Source organism: Mandrillus leucophaeus, unplaced genomic scaffold (genome assembly GCF_000951045.1).
Source record: "Mandrillus leucophaeus isolate KB7577 unplaced genomic scaffold, Mleu.le_1.0 Scaffold1, whole genome shotgun sequence".
Lineage (NCBI taxonomy): Eukaryota > Metazoa > Chordata > Mammalia > Primates > Cercopithecidae > Mandrillus > Mandrillus leucophaeus.
The window spans coordinates 4,393,999-4,407,119 of NW_012098097.1; positions in this window are offsets into that span (position 1 = coordinate 4,393,999).

The following is a 13,121-nucleotide window of genomic DNA, read 5'->3' on the forward strand; positions in this document are numbered from 1 at the left end:
TTTATATTATAATGTATATATGTATTTCCTATAAATATTATTTACAAATATAATATATATATACCTCTTCATAGCCATTTGTTATAGATCTCAAACAAGGCTTTTGTTTAATTTTGTTGTGTTTTCCCTTTTGAGTACAGGGTCTGGATTGGGGTCACCAAATCAAATACAGGATGCCCAAATTTGGATTCCAAATCAACAATGAATTTTTAAAATAAAAGTATGTCCCAAGTATTTACATAGGAACATACACTAGGAAAAAAATAGGCCCTGAATATTACACGAGACATACTTATACTGAAAAAAATGTTGCTTCTCTGAAATTGAGAATTCACTGGATGCCCTTTATTCTTGTCTGCGGAGTCTGGCAGCCCTGGCATTCATACTGGAGAGCCCCTCAGGGCGGTCCTGTTTCCATGACGTAGCTTGCAATTGGACAGACATTCAGATGCTTTCAAAAAGCCTAGGGAGTCTGGTGAGCACACATTAACTTCTTTTAGCCCACAAACGGCTCCCTGTTCAGTCTGTAACCTCTTTCCACCCTCTGATATCACTCCCTATCCTTGGGCCACACTCCCAGACATCCTGAGAGCAGTTAGGAGGAGAGTGGGTGTGGACAGGTAACCCTGAGAATTTGGAGGCTGAGTGGGAGAGAGTAGGTAAGGAAGAGGGTAGATTGTCAACAAAATGTCAGCAGCCTGCTGGTGGAAGTTCAACAATGGCCATGTTGCTTTAATACAAAGTGTGGGCTGGGCGCGGCCGCTCACACTTATAAGCCCAGCACTTTGAGAGGCTGAAGTGGGCAGATCACCTGAGGTCAAGAGTTCAAGACCAGCCTGGCCCACATGGTGGAACCCCATCTCTACTAAAAATACAAAAATTAGCCAGGCATGGTGGCTGCATGCCTATAATTCCAGCTACTCAGGAGGCTGAGGCAGGAGAATTGCTTGAACTTGGGAGGCAGAGGTTGCAGTGAGCCGAGGTTGCACCACTGCACTCCAGCCTGGGCAACAGAGTGAGACATGAGACTCTGTCTCAAAAAAAAAAAAAAAAAAAACCAAACAACAACAACAACAACAACAACAAAACAATGTGTGGCCCAGATCCTGCAAAGCCATCCACACTTTGGCCTATCAAGGGTTCCATACAGAAGAAAGCTGGCCAAGGAGCCTGTTCTTCTAGATGCAACTCAATCCCAACACAGATGAGATGGCTCCTTTGGCGATACTTCCCCGAAGTGCAGGCACATCAGTCCCCAAGCACTGGTTACCAACCTCAGAACCTGGTTGCCAGCAGCATTGCAAGCAGTTGACACCCTTGCAACAACCGTTTTCCATTTTTTCTCTAATCCAGCCACTGATCCTTGAATTCGTGTCATAGGAGCTGTCTTCAGAAAAGATCGAGAAGGGACTCTGAAATCGCCAGAGGCATTTTGACTCAATCTTCCAACGTGGAATTAAAATTTTAATCTAATTTGAGACAGTTATTTGGTGAATCTGCGGACTTGTCATAAGGCAGATGATTAAAGCAGAACTAAGGGATTTGAGCCTTTCTTTGTGAGGAAAATGTAAAAATGTTGGAGGAATTTGTTTTGTTTCTCTTTTTATACATCCCATACAAGAAAATTACATGATAGACACCAGGCAATGTACTTGGTCTCAGTCACCAGGCTGGGCATGGGGGAAAAAGGAAGAAAATAGAAGATTCTTTTTCATCAAGTTGTTAGTAATAATGCTTTTTAATTAATTAATTAATTTTGCCTTTGTCACCAGCCAACTTGCCAAAACACACTACAGAATACAGGGAAATGGATTTACTTTATTTCTTTTAACTAAAGAGTTCTTATAGCTTATAAACAATAATTATGATAAAAGGTCAATAGATACAGCTTTAAGGATAAACCACAAGGAAATACATTCATTCATTCATTCATTTTGAGACAGGGTCTCATTCTGTCACCCAGGCTGGGTGCAGTAGCACAATCACAGCTCACTGCAGCCTCAACCTCCTGAGCTCAAATGATCCTCCTACCTCAGCCTTCCAAGTAGCTAGGACCACAGGCACACACCACCACATCTGGCTAATTCATTATTATTGTTTTGTAGAGATGAGGTCTCACTATGTTGCCCATGCTGGTCATGAACTCCTAGGCTCAGGTGACCCTCCTACCTCAGCTTCCCAAAGTGTTGGGATTACAGACATGAACTATCTTCCCTAGCCAATGATTTCTTTTTAAACCCATGTGCACTAATTCAACTTTTACATATTTCAGTTAAAAAAAAAAAAAAAAAACTCATGCTGCTCTATCTCCAAAAGACCATTTCAGATGGCATGTTGCCTGACAGTTTTAGGAGAATTCTGCTACTCAGGGTGGTTAGATGGGAGTGGACCTTCCCCCAGTGTGAGGCCCAGAGCAGCTTACCTGTCATAGCATTTAACTCAGGGGAATGTGTGTCTGTGCATTGCTCTGTGTATTCAGGTGGTTTTCATTTGTCATGACATATTCCCATAGATTCCTTATCTTCTCTTTCGGTATACTGCAGGAGGATCATTAGATAAAAACAAATTCCTTACTCAGATAAGGACAGGACTAACCATTTTGGACATCTAAATAATTTTTTGTCTCCAAGGCCAGGCAAACACCAATGTTCAAGGATCAGAGAATCATCCTCTTTCCTTCCACTATTCATCAACATTAAGAAACAAGAATGTTATGTGTGAGGAACAACTGTTCTCATTTGGGATGCCAGCAGAGGACTTGAGGTTCCTAAGGAGAGAGTCAGTAGTTTCATGTAACTCACACAGGGGACATGGGATGGGGTGGAGGTGGCACTTCCTGAGGTCCTGACATCACATCACTGTTTTTATAGGAGTCCTCCCACTCTTTGTCTGAGAACTTCATTATGTCCCCTTCTGGAGAGGCCCTGAAGACCAACAGAGAGGCATTGTTCTACCCTGGGTACAGAGACTCCAAGACCTTGTTTTGACCTTGAGCAAATCCCATAAAGTCTTGGGACTCCATTTTACCATCTATAAAATAGAAATAATTCTACCTGCTCCTCCCAACCTCACAGGGTTGTTTTAAGGGCAAAATGTTGAGATCATCAATTTTAAAGCATTCAGAAGTCACAATTAATGCAGCTTAGCATTCATGTAAAACTGGTTATTATTCTGACAAAAGTATCAGCGTTCATCGATTTTGTCAATGGACAGCTATTGTATAATTCCGTGAAATATGCCGAGTCCCATTATACAACAGATTGCTTTTATCTTCTCACTAACTGATCCTTCTGCCTGGAATATTCTTCTGTCATGTGGCATCGTGGTAAGTTTCCTCACCTTCTTCAAGATTTGCTGAAATGCCATCTTCTCAATCTCAACCTTATCTTCTGCTCTAACTATTCTACTTAAATTACAACTCATCCCTCCACTCCTGGCATCCCTGATACTCCATGCACTGCTACGTATTTTTCCATAGAACTGATTTCTTCCAACACACTATGTAATATATTGTGCTTAATATAATTATGATTGAAATAATACATTAATTTGTATCATAAACACGTCACTTATTATGTAGATGATCTATTGCCTGTCTCTGTTTCACAAGGGCAGAGACGTCTGACTGCTTTATTAAAGTACTCCAAGCTTATTAAGGCCAGTACCTGGCACAAAGCAGACACTTAACAAATATTTGTTAACTAATAAATTAAAAATAAACCCGAGGACATCCTGTGCACACTAACTATATGAACTCCGTGTTCCTTGGCTTAGAATCCAAGGCCATCTGCAATGTAGTCTAAATGACCTTTTCAGTACCATCTTCCTCTTCCCACTCTTTGGTTTCCTTCTTTTGTAAGCACACATCCCAGCTAATCTGATTTGTTCCTAATATCCTATGGAATTATGTAAACATTTAAAATCTTGTTTCTTTTGCTTAGAATGCCTACTCCCCAGATGTTCTCATTTCAAATCCTATTTATCTTTCAAGTTCAAATGCCTTTTCGTCTATGCAGCCCTTCTGGATTTTCAAACAAGGACATCATCTTCCCCTCCTCTTAACTCAGTGCCTCTAGTATAGCCCTTATATTTACATTGCACTGTAGTTATTTGGAGGCATATTGGTGCGCTGAGGCTGCCGTAACAAATGCCACTGGGCTTAAACAACATACATATATTTCCTCACAATTATGAAGGCTGGAATTCTGAGATCGAGCTGCTGGCAGGGCTGGTTTCCTCTGAAGCCTGTCTTTTTTGCTTGAAAATGGCTGTCTTCTCCCTCTGCCTTCACACTGCCTTCCCTCTGTGTGTGCCTGGGTTCAAATTTCTACTTCTCATAAGGACACCAGTCATATTGGAGTAGGGCCCCTCAAAGGACCTCATTTTAACTTAATTACCTCTTTGAGGTCCTATCTCCAAATACAGTCACATTCTGAGGTACTGGAGGTTAGGACTTCAACACATGAATTTGCAGGGAACATCATTCAGCTCCTAATGGGCACCTATCCCTTACTCAAGGAGCTGTGAGTTCCTTTAGGATAGGCCCTTGGTGTCATCTATTTTTGTAACTCACAAGCAATCTAGCACAGTTTCAGATCTAATTATTTCACAAAAACTGTTGAGTGAGCCATGTTTCCCAGCACAATCTTATAGAAACCAGAGTATATGATGAAGATTATCTTGACTCCTTCATTTCTTGCTCTTGGCACCACCTGTCAGATCAACAGGATCTTCCTGAGTTCCTCTCAACTTAGTTCTTTATCAATTTTCCTTTCCTCCAAGTTTGCTCCCCTAAAGATCCATTCCCAGCTGAGGAACTATTTGCTTCTTCAATTGCTTTTTTGCAAATGAGAATAAATTAAGCATTTGTTTTAACTAAGCACTCACACAGCTTTCAATGAGGGCAAATCTTATGTGAATGGGCTCACGTGATAGTAGACAGAATATGGTTAAAATTTAGGGAAAACTTCTACCTGAACAATGTTATAAGTAATCATTCTAAGAAAAGTTAGAATCTGTCTATTTTGTATCTAGTACTTGTTGACTTGGAAGAACATGATGTCCTTGACAACCTTTAGTTTAACTGTAGGATTTCTGAAGTTCTAATTAGAGCTTTCGAATTGTGCATTTCAGTCAAAACGTAAAATGCCATTAGCTAATACAGGATTCCATCTTGTGAAAACATTCATTGAAAGAACTCTAAAAACCTGTGTTTGGTGATTTACAATATGACTACTGTGAGCCTAGAAACACACAGAATACTTGATTTTCTGGAAAATGGTTGACTTTTTATAGCACAAGTTAAAGATCTCATGTAGAAGTTCAGTTATTTATACATTAAACACTCCGGTTAGCATTTACAAACAAAACTGTGACTCCCGATTTTCTGTTACTGAAACAAACATACAGCCCCTCAGTAGTACTGAGGCCATGGAAGTAATTTCTTGTTTTTTTAAAAAAGCATATCATTTGGAAGTTTATGCTGAAAAAAAAGAGTATCCAAAGCTCTGAAATTAAACAAAATAATTCCTGCAATAACATTGAAGACTAGGAAGTAGTGTTTACAGGAAAAAGAAGACTGGGTTAGGTTAGAAAATTTTAATTATAGCTCTGTTTCTACCAGACATTTCTATTGTTCTGGTGAACTGGGTAACTGATCATTTGTAACTCATAATTGGGTAATCTTTGGGCTTCAATATACTCATCTGTAAGAAGAAAGGGCAGATGAAATAACTGTCATCCTTAAGGCAAGGCTGAATTGTGACCTTTGGGAACTTCTTCACGAATTTGGATCATATTGCAAAACCTTTCTCCACTTGATGGAAACCCCATTACCTCAAGGAGTACTTAGATTGGGTGGAGAACAAAAGGCAGAGTTCATAGTACAATGGCAAAGAAAAAGGTCCCAGGACACACCATTTCTATGAGGAACCTTGACCACAAACAAGATTTTCTGATCCTGTTAGTGCCTCCCACCTGCTGAAGTGAAGACACTTAGACTATTCATCCAGAGGTCCCATGGTGAAGACAGTAAACACCAAACACCCACAAGACATTGTGATGCTGAAGGTATGTTAGTAAAACAAACTTAATCCCTTAGGTCACACTGTGTCACCTCCCAGCTATTTTATAAGGTGTGACATGTAAAATACAATAACCATGAAGATGCTTTTGAAACCATAGGTCAAGTTCATATGGAAATAAAGAAGTCAAGAGAAAAATTGACTACTTTTCCACAAATTCCTGGATAAATGGGATATTGGTCCTGCATTGTTTAAGCATGCTTGTCCTAATTAGCCTAAATTTTTGGTGAATTTATTCTAAAGGAAAAAATCTGAGTACCTCTATAGCAAATGCTGGGAGCTGCTGACGTAGGCATTGCCTAACAGCTCCTAGTAAAACCTGCCTGTTACCATTCCTGATAGGTTGAGCATCCACCAGCTGTGAATAAAAGACTACACAACCTTCAAGCAATCTGTCTATTAGGAAAAGCTCCATATCTGATCAGATCACAATGACATTTATTTGGGATATTTTATATTAGCATGGTGTTCTCTTCTTCTTTTACTTGGCAAATCTCATCAAGCTCTAGGTATGCAAAGTAAATTGATTATTAAGAGTTGACCCACTAAGTTTCAGAAACGTGGAACCCCAAAAAAGCTCATTAAGTTAGACATCTACTAATTGAATCCTGTTGGCTCGTAAACTCCAACAGAGGAGTATCTCAAAGTTTATAGAAATAGCAGTAATAATTATGCATGGCATCAGGCAACAAATAATCTACTTTCCATTATTATGCATTGACCTTTTCTTGACATTTCATACGAATAGAATGATACTATTTAGAATTCTTAACATGCCTTTTGCATATGACTTCTTTCATTTAATAAAATACTTTTAAGGTTCATCCATGTTGAAGCATGTATCAGTACTTTGTTCCTTTAAATTGCCAAATAATTTTCCACTGTGTGGGATACGCCACATTTTGTTTATCCATTCACCAATTGATAGACATTTGGATTGTTTACATTTTGAGGCCATTTTGAATAATCTGTTATGAACATTTACATATAAGTCTGTGTGGATATACGTTTTTATTTATTTTTTGGTAAATACCCAGAAGTAGAATTACTGGGTCATGGTAAACTTACGTTTACATTTAAGAAACTGCCAAATTACTTTCCAATATGGCTACAATATTTTGCATTCCCAAGGATCCATGTAGGAGGCTCCAGGTATCTTCACATCCTTGTCAACATTTGTTATTATCTGTCTTTATTATACTGGCAAGAATTTTGACACTCAGCTTATATTTTGGTCCATTCAAATCTGGATATTCTCTAAGTAAATAAATATGCACAGCAAGAAAAAATTTTTTAAGCTATTGATAAATTGCCATAAGTGTATGCACACTTAAAGACTTCCTGATAGTCCATAATCATTTCCTCTATTACATCAAAAGTTCCCAGATTACAATCTGTCACTCACTTTACCATGTGAAAATAAGCTATTGTTCTTCTCTCTGCATCTTAACTATTTGATTACCTCCAATGTTGCCTAGTATGAAAAAGTTTCAATCGCAGCCAAGAAAAAATAACCCAGAAGGATGAAAGAAGAAATGGCAAACTGGAGTTTTTCAATAGACACAGAAAAGTATGTAGCCTGATGTTTCTAAAAAGGAAATGGAAACAGCTCAAGATCATAGCAGCAAAATCTAGACTGCGAGCCTTGGTCCTTCACATTTCATCAGTTACCAGTGGCTTCACTGAAATAGGAAGGTTAGGGTTAGTCATTACTCAGTGGAAAGTTTTGTTGAAGGAAAAAATATATACACTTATGAAATATCTTGTCCAGACTACAAATCACTTTACAAGTGACAATCAATTAGGACCCATAACGTATGCACAAGGCGGTTCTACCCCACGTTCCAGCAAAACCTTACTGAACCTAATTATTTCTTTGGACAGATATTTGAAGGAGAGTACTGGGACACTGAAATTTCACGAAAACTTTTTTAGAACAGATAAAAGCCACTTATGCATGTTGAGGGAAAGGACATTCCCTTTGTTTAAGCCACCTAGAAAAGTAGCAGAATACATCTAATAGATTTGTCATATATTATAAGCTCCTCCTCTTTGGGGAATATGGGCTAAGTGAGACTCTTCCCACTTGGTTTTAAGACATTTAATGGTATTTTTCTCATTTGTATAATATCTAACTTTGACCAACATGGAGTAGTAATAGTGGTAGACTCTTTAGTTTGCAGTTTATTCAACAAACATTTATTGAACACTAACTGTATGCAGGCATTGCACTTCCTAGAATTGTCAAATCAAGTATTTTTTGTAGTAGTAGTGTCACAGCACTAAGGTTGTTGGCAGTGGGTGCTGACAAGGTTGGGTGTGGGAGGTGGAAGAACCACAAGATAGATTAAATCACTAAACCTTTGTGGTATAACAGGAGTTAAACAGAGAAATTCCAACTCTTATTCTCTAGGTTTATAACATCATTAGTGAGTCCATTAAGTACTTTGTTGATATTGGGGTGTTCTATTCCCCCCAAAATCCAGAACTTTTCCAGTTTTGGTCAATGCTCGAGTCATCAGGCCAAGTGCTATTTTCAGCTCCGGCAGCTCCCTTGTTTTGTGAGTTCAGCCCAGACAGGAAACCACCCAGTCTGGGAAGGTTCAGTTAGATCCCAAAAGAGCACATACACTCAGGTGCAAGATCCTCAAGGCAGCAAGGGATGTTACAGTTAATCACACCCTGCCTTAGAAGTGAACAGGCAGTCATTGTTTTTCCAAGAGATGAATGCTACTTAGTGTGTGTGTGTGTGTATGCATGCGTGCAAATATTCGGGGTAGATCTAAAAGGTGTTTTATAAATCCTGCTGCTCTGCTCCATGTAGACTATGTAGATTTCCCATGGATTTCCATAGAGAATTGGTGAAAAGCTCAGAAATAGTTTTATTCTAGAAAGTCTTTTTTTCCCCACTGGAAGTGGCTCTGATTAAAACTTTTATATGTAGGGAAAGAATGCCCAGCAGATTTTGTAAATAGACAAATACTCTGCCACATAACAGAATTGTGGTCTAGGATGTGGAAAACTTCTTTAAGGTGTTCTTGACTTATAAGGAAGAGAGCTTATCTGAAGATCCAATTAAATAAGTCCATCTGGCATTGTTGGTCCTACCAATGCCAACAGTGGCATCAGAGATTAAGGAAGAGAGGAAGAGGGCACTAGAAGTCATCAGATCATCCAAAAGTATATGTGATATTTGGTACATGCTTATACTAAAAAATTACTCATTGTTTATCTGAAATTCAAATTTAACAGAGTTTCGTGTGTTTTCTCTGGCAACTCCATCATTGATACTCATCACTCACCTTTGTGACTGAGGACTAAGCTCTGTCTTTTGTTTTGTTTTATTATCTTGCCCAAATTCCTATCTAAGAGGTCTGGGGAGTCAGGCCCTATAAACCATAAGTTCTCACCAGTTGGGTTTTACTTAACCCTATATATTGTGTTCTACTTTCCAATCTGACTCTGGCATAACATAATGAGACAAGGAAGAAAACCAAAATATTTTCCCCCCAGACATGTTTCTTTGCCATATCTTGAAATGGCTCTGCAAAGCTGTCCTTGGTAGGGGAAAATGTGCATCCGTAAATAATCTGTTAACTTAGTTAGATCTTTTTCTTCCAGGCCTTCCCAATCCTGAGGAGATTAAGTAAGAGCCTTGCACCTTTTTGAAAGTCTGAATAGGTAACATTTGTCATCTATTGTCTCTAAGGGCTGCCGCTATAAGACTTCAAAAGAACCTTCGTCTCCACAATCTTTTATTTTAACCTGAACATTTCCTTTCTATTGATCGCAGGTCTTTAGACAAACTCAACCAATTGTTGATCAGAAAGTGTTTGAATTTACCTATAGCCTGGAAGCCCCCCCACCTTTGAGTTGTCCCATCTTTCTGAACCAAATCAATCTATTTCTTAATTGTATTTGACTGACATCTCATGCCTCCCTGCAATGTATAAAACCAAGCTGTACTCCAACTGTCTTAGGCACATGTTCTCACGACCTCCTCAGTGCTGTGTCATGGGCCATCATCACTCATATTTGGCTCAGAATAAATCTCTTCAGATATTTTACAGAGTTTGACTCTTTTCATTGACACAACAATCCTCCTGCCTCTGCCTCCCAAGTAGCTGGGACTACAGGCATACGCCCCCATGCCCAGCTATTCTTTGTATTTTTTGTAGAGATGGGATTTTGTTGTGTTACCCAGGCTGGTCTCGAACTCCTGGACTCAAGCAGCCCTCCCACCTCAGCCTCTCAAAGTGTTGGGATTAAATGTGCCTGGCCTGTCTGTTTGATCTTTGTTTGCCCCAAGGGCTTAGTCTAGAGTTCAGAACAAAATAGATCATCTACTAATGTTCACTGGATGAGTAGATGGATGGATTATTAATATAATTCAAATCTTTAATTCTTGTAAGTTCTATATTTCACATTAAGTGTCCAATTTTAAGTTCATTGGGGAAATAAAATCCACGAGACCATTCAGATATATGAATTAAGATCAGACTATTTGATATAGGAGTTAGTTTCTGCATTTGGCAGGTTGATACCAAATTGGGGTGAAGTGCTCTCTTGGAAGGTGAAACCAAGAAGTTCTATTCAATCATGAGTAGCTAACACCGATTGAAGCCTCATTATAGGCCACTATATCTTTATATTAACATTTAATTCTCACAAAACCCTAAAAGGTAGGAGATTAACTCTCTTTCACAGATGAGAAAAGTAAGACACAGAGAAGTTAAGTAATTTGCTCAAGATCACATAGTATTAGAATTTGCAGCCAGGCAGTCTGACTTCAAAGTTCGTATCATAACTATACAGCTACCCAGCATCTCAGATAGAAAGATACTAAGTATTTGACTATGCTGGCTCCATAGCTTTTGCTTCAGGAAGTAAGTGAATTTTTCTGGAATATCTATGTCCAGCCTTCTTTCTCTACTAGCCAATACTATTCATGAATAGAACTGTCAGAGTCATCTCCTTCTGCAACACTCTCTCTCCCTCTCCCCCACATAACCCTCAGCCAACATTGCAAATGGCTTTCCAAAATGGTGACAACATAGAAGAGAAACTCCCAATGGAAGTTATGCCCCAACTTCAAAAATTGAAGTAAATCCTCCCTCTCTCCAACCTCTGCCCCAGAAAAGAGAACAGGGTAGAAAAGTAGAAACAATTCATACAGTATAAGAAGACATCTTTTGTGAAACTTGTGCTTGTTGGGTGGAGAGGATGGGACTGAAGATATCTCATAGACTGTAGACTCAAGTCCAATAGGTAAACAGAGACCCAGAAAGCTGGACATAATTTATGTTATTAAAAGATGACTCAGGTGATCTCAAGTGACTCATACCACTCATGTTTTAAGGAGAAAATAATTTTGGAAAATTTCTTAAGGTCATTTCACATAGAGAACTATAAAAATATTAGGTGTCATGCTATTTTATCTGCATTTGATGGAGATGTAATATGCCTTTATTATTCAATTTAAAGCTAATATTTTAGGTGATGACAGGTTGAGAAGACTGGATTCACAGAACTGGAACTGGAAATTATCAACTGGGAAAATCTAATGCAGCTTGACTGATGGCTGGAAGTAACAGTAAGCTTGAATTAGCATTTTGGAAGGCCAATTCATCAGCTGTCATAAGCCAATGTTAAGGGGAAAAATAAAGTGTTAAAACATGAGATCTTTCACTTAGAAAGAAGGAAAAAATGCTACAAAAGGCCAATGGCTTCATATTAAGAGACATTTCCAAAGAAGAGTATCCAAAGTATATCCTAAGATTTGTTTTTCTCCAGAACTACTTCTAAAGAAAACTAAATAATCATTCACTTGTAGTGAATTTGGTAAAATTCTCACTGGGCAATTAGGGATAACCAGAGTGATGCTTTATTTCCTAAGATTATTTGAATTTCATGTCAGGGGGCTTCAGTTCAATGTACAGTGACCTATACTCATTTCTATTCCATCATCTACCCACATCTTGCCACAACAGCCCACTGGATTTTGGTGTTCCAGGGCTTAAAAACACAGCTGAGGGATCTGCTACTTCAGAAACATTGAAAATCACTGGCACTGTCTTGGGATATCAATGTCCTATGTTCCATGTTCCTCAACCAAACAACCAGATGCCTCAAATCCACGACACTTTCAACATGCCAAGTATGGTCAGGAACAAGAGAAATACCTGCTCTATTTAACCAACACCACCCAGGCCATAGGGTCTTCTCACAGTCAAGCTCAGTAGATACAAGCAAACCGAAACACAGGATGCAGTAGGGTACATGATCCAGGTGTGTAATTGCCCAGGTCTGTTGATCCATTTCATCTCATCAGGATGCAAAACCTCATTTTCTCAAAGCAAAACTCTCAGCTTCACTCCTGGGTGGAGGTGAGGGGGGGCACATAGATCAAAGACAAATAATGAGAATGCAGAACTTCCTGTGCCCGCCTTTCATGGAAGGTAAACTCTTGGGTAACCTTATCAAAGTGGATATGACCAAGGGGTACCATTCTTTATGCTTTAGATCTGATGCAGTCAAAAGTCAAATTGATTCCCTCATTAAGAAATATCAAGAAAATTTCACACAGAGAACACTGATGGCACAGGGAGATAAAGAATAGAAAAGGAAAAAGAAAAGAAAAAATCAGAGCAAAGTGGGTAGAGAGGTTCCCTGAAGCCTTGCTCAGACTGAGACTCTGAATCTCTGCCAGACCATGTGAAGCCTGCTGTTGTTTTTTAAGTCTCTGTTTCATTAAGACCAGGAGTTGGGCAAAGTTCCCTCTTGATCATGGGGCCAATCTGCTTCTCTGTTATTGCTACCATTGAGAAGGAAAGAAAAAAAAACATATTTGGCATTATAGCTTAGACAAATTTACATTTCATTGTGGAAGATTTGTGTTTGTTCAACTTTACTCAGTTCCGATCTGTTCCAGCCAAATCACTTTTTTTATCCTTCTTCCTCATTACAGTAGGGAACAAAAGGAAAAGACAGGGGATAGAGATGGAGATGGAGATAGAGATAGAGAGAGAGAGAGAGAGA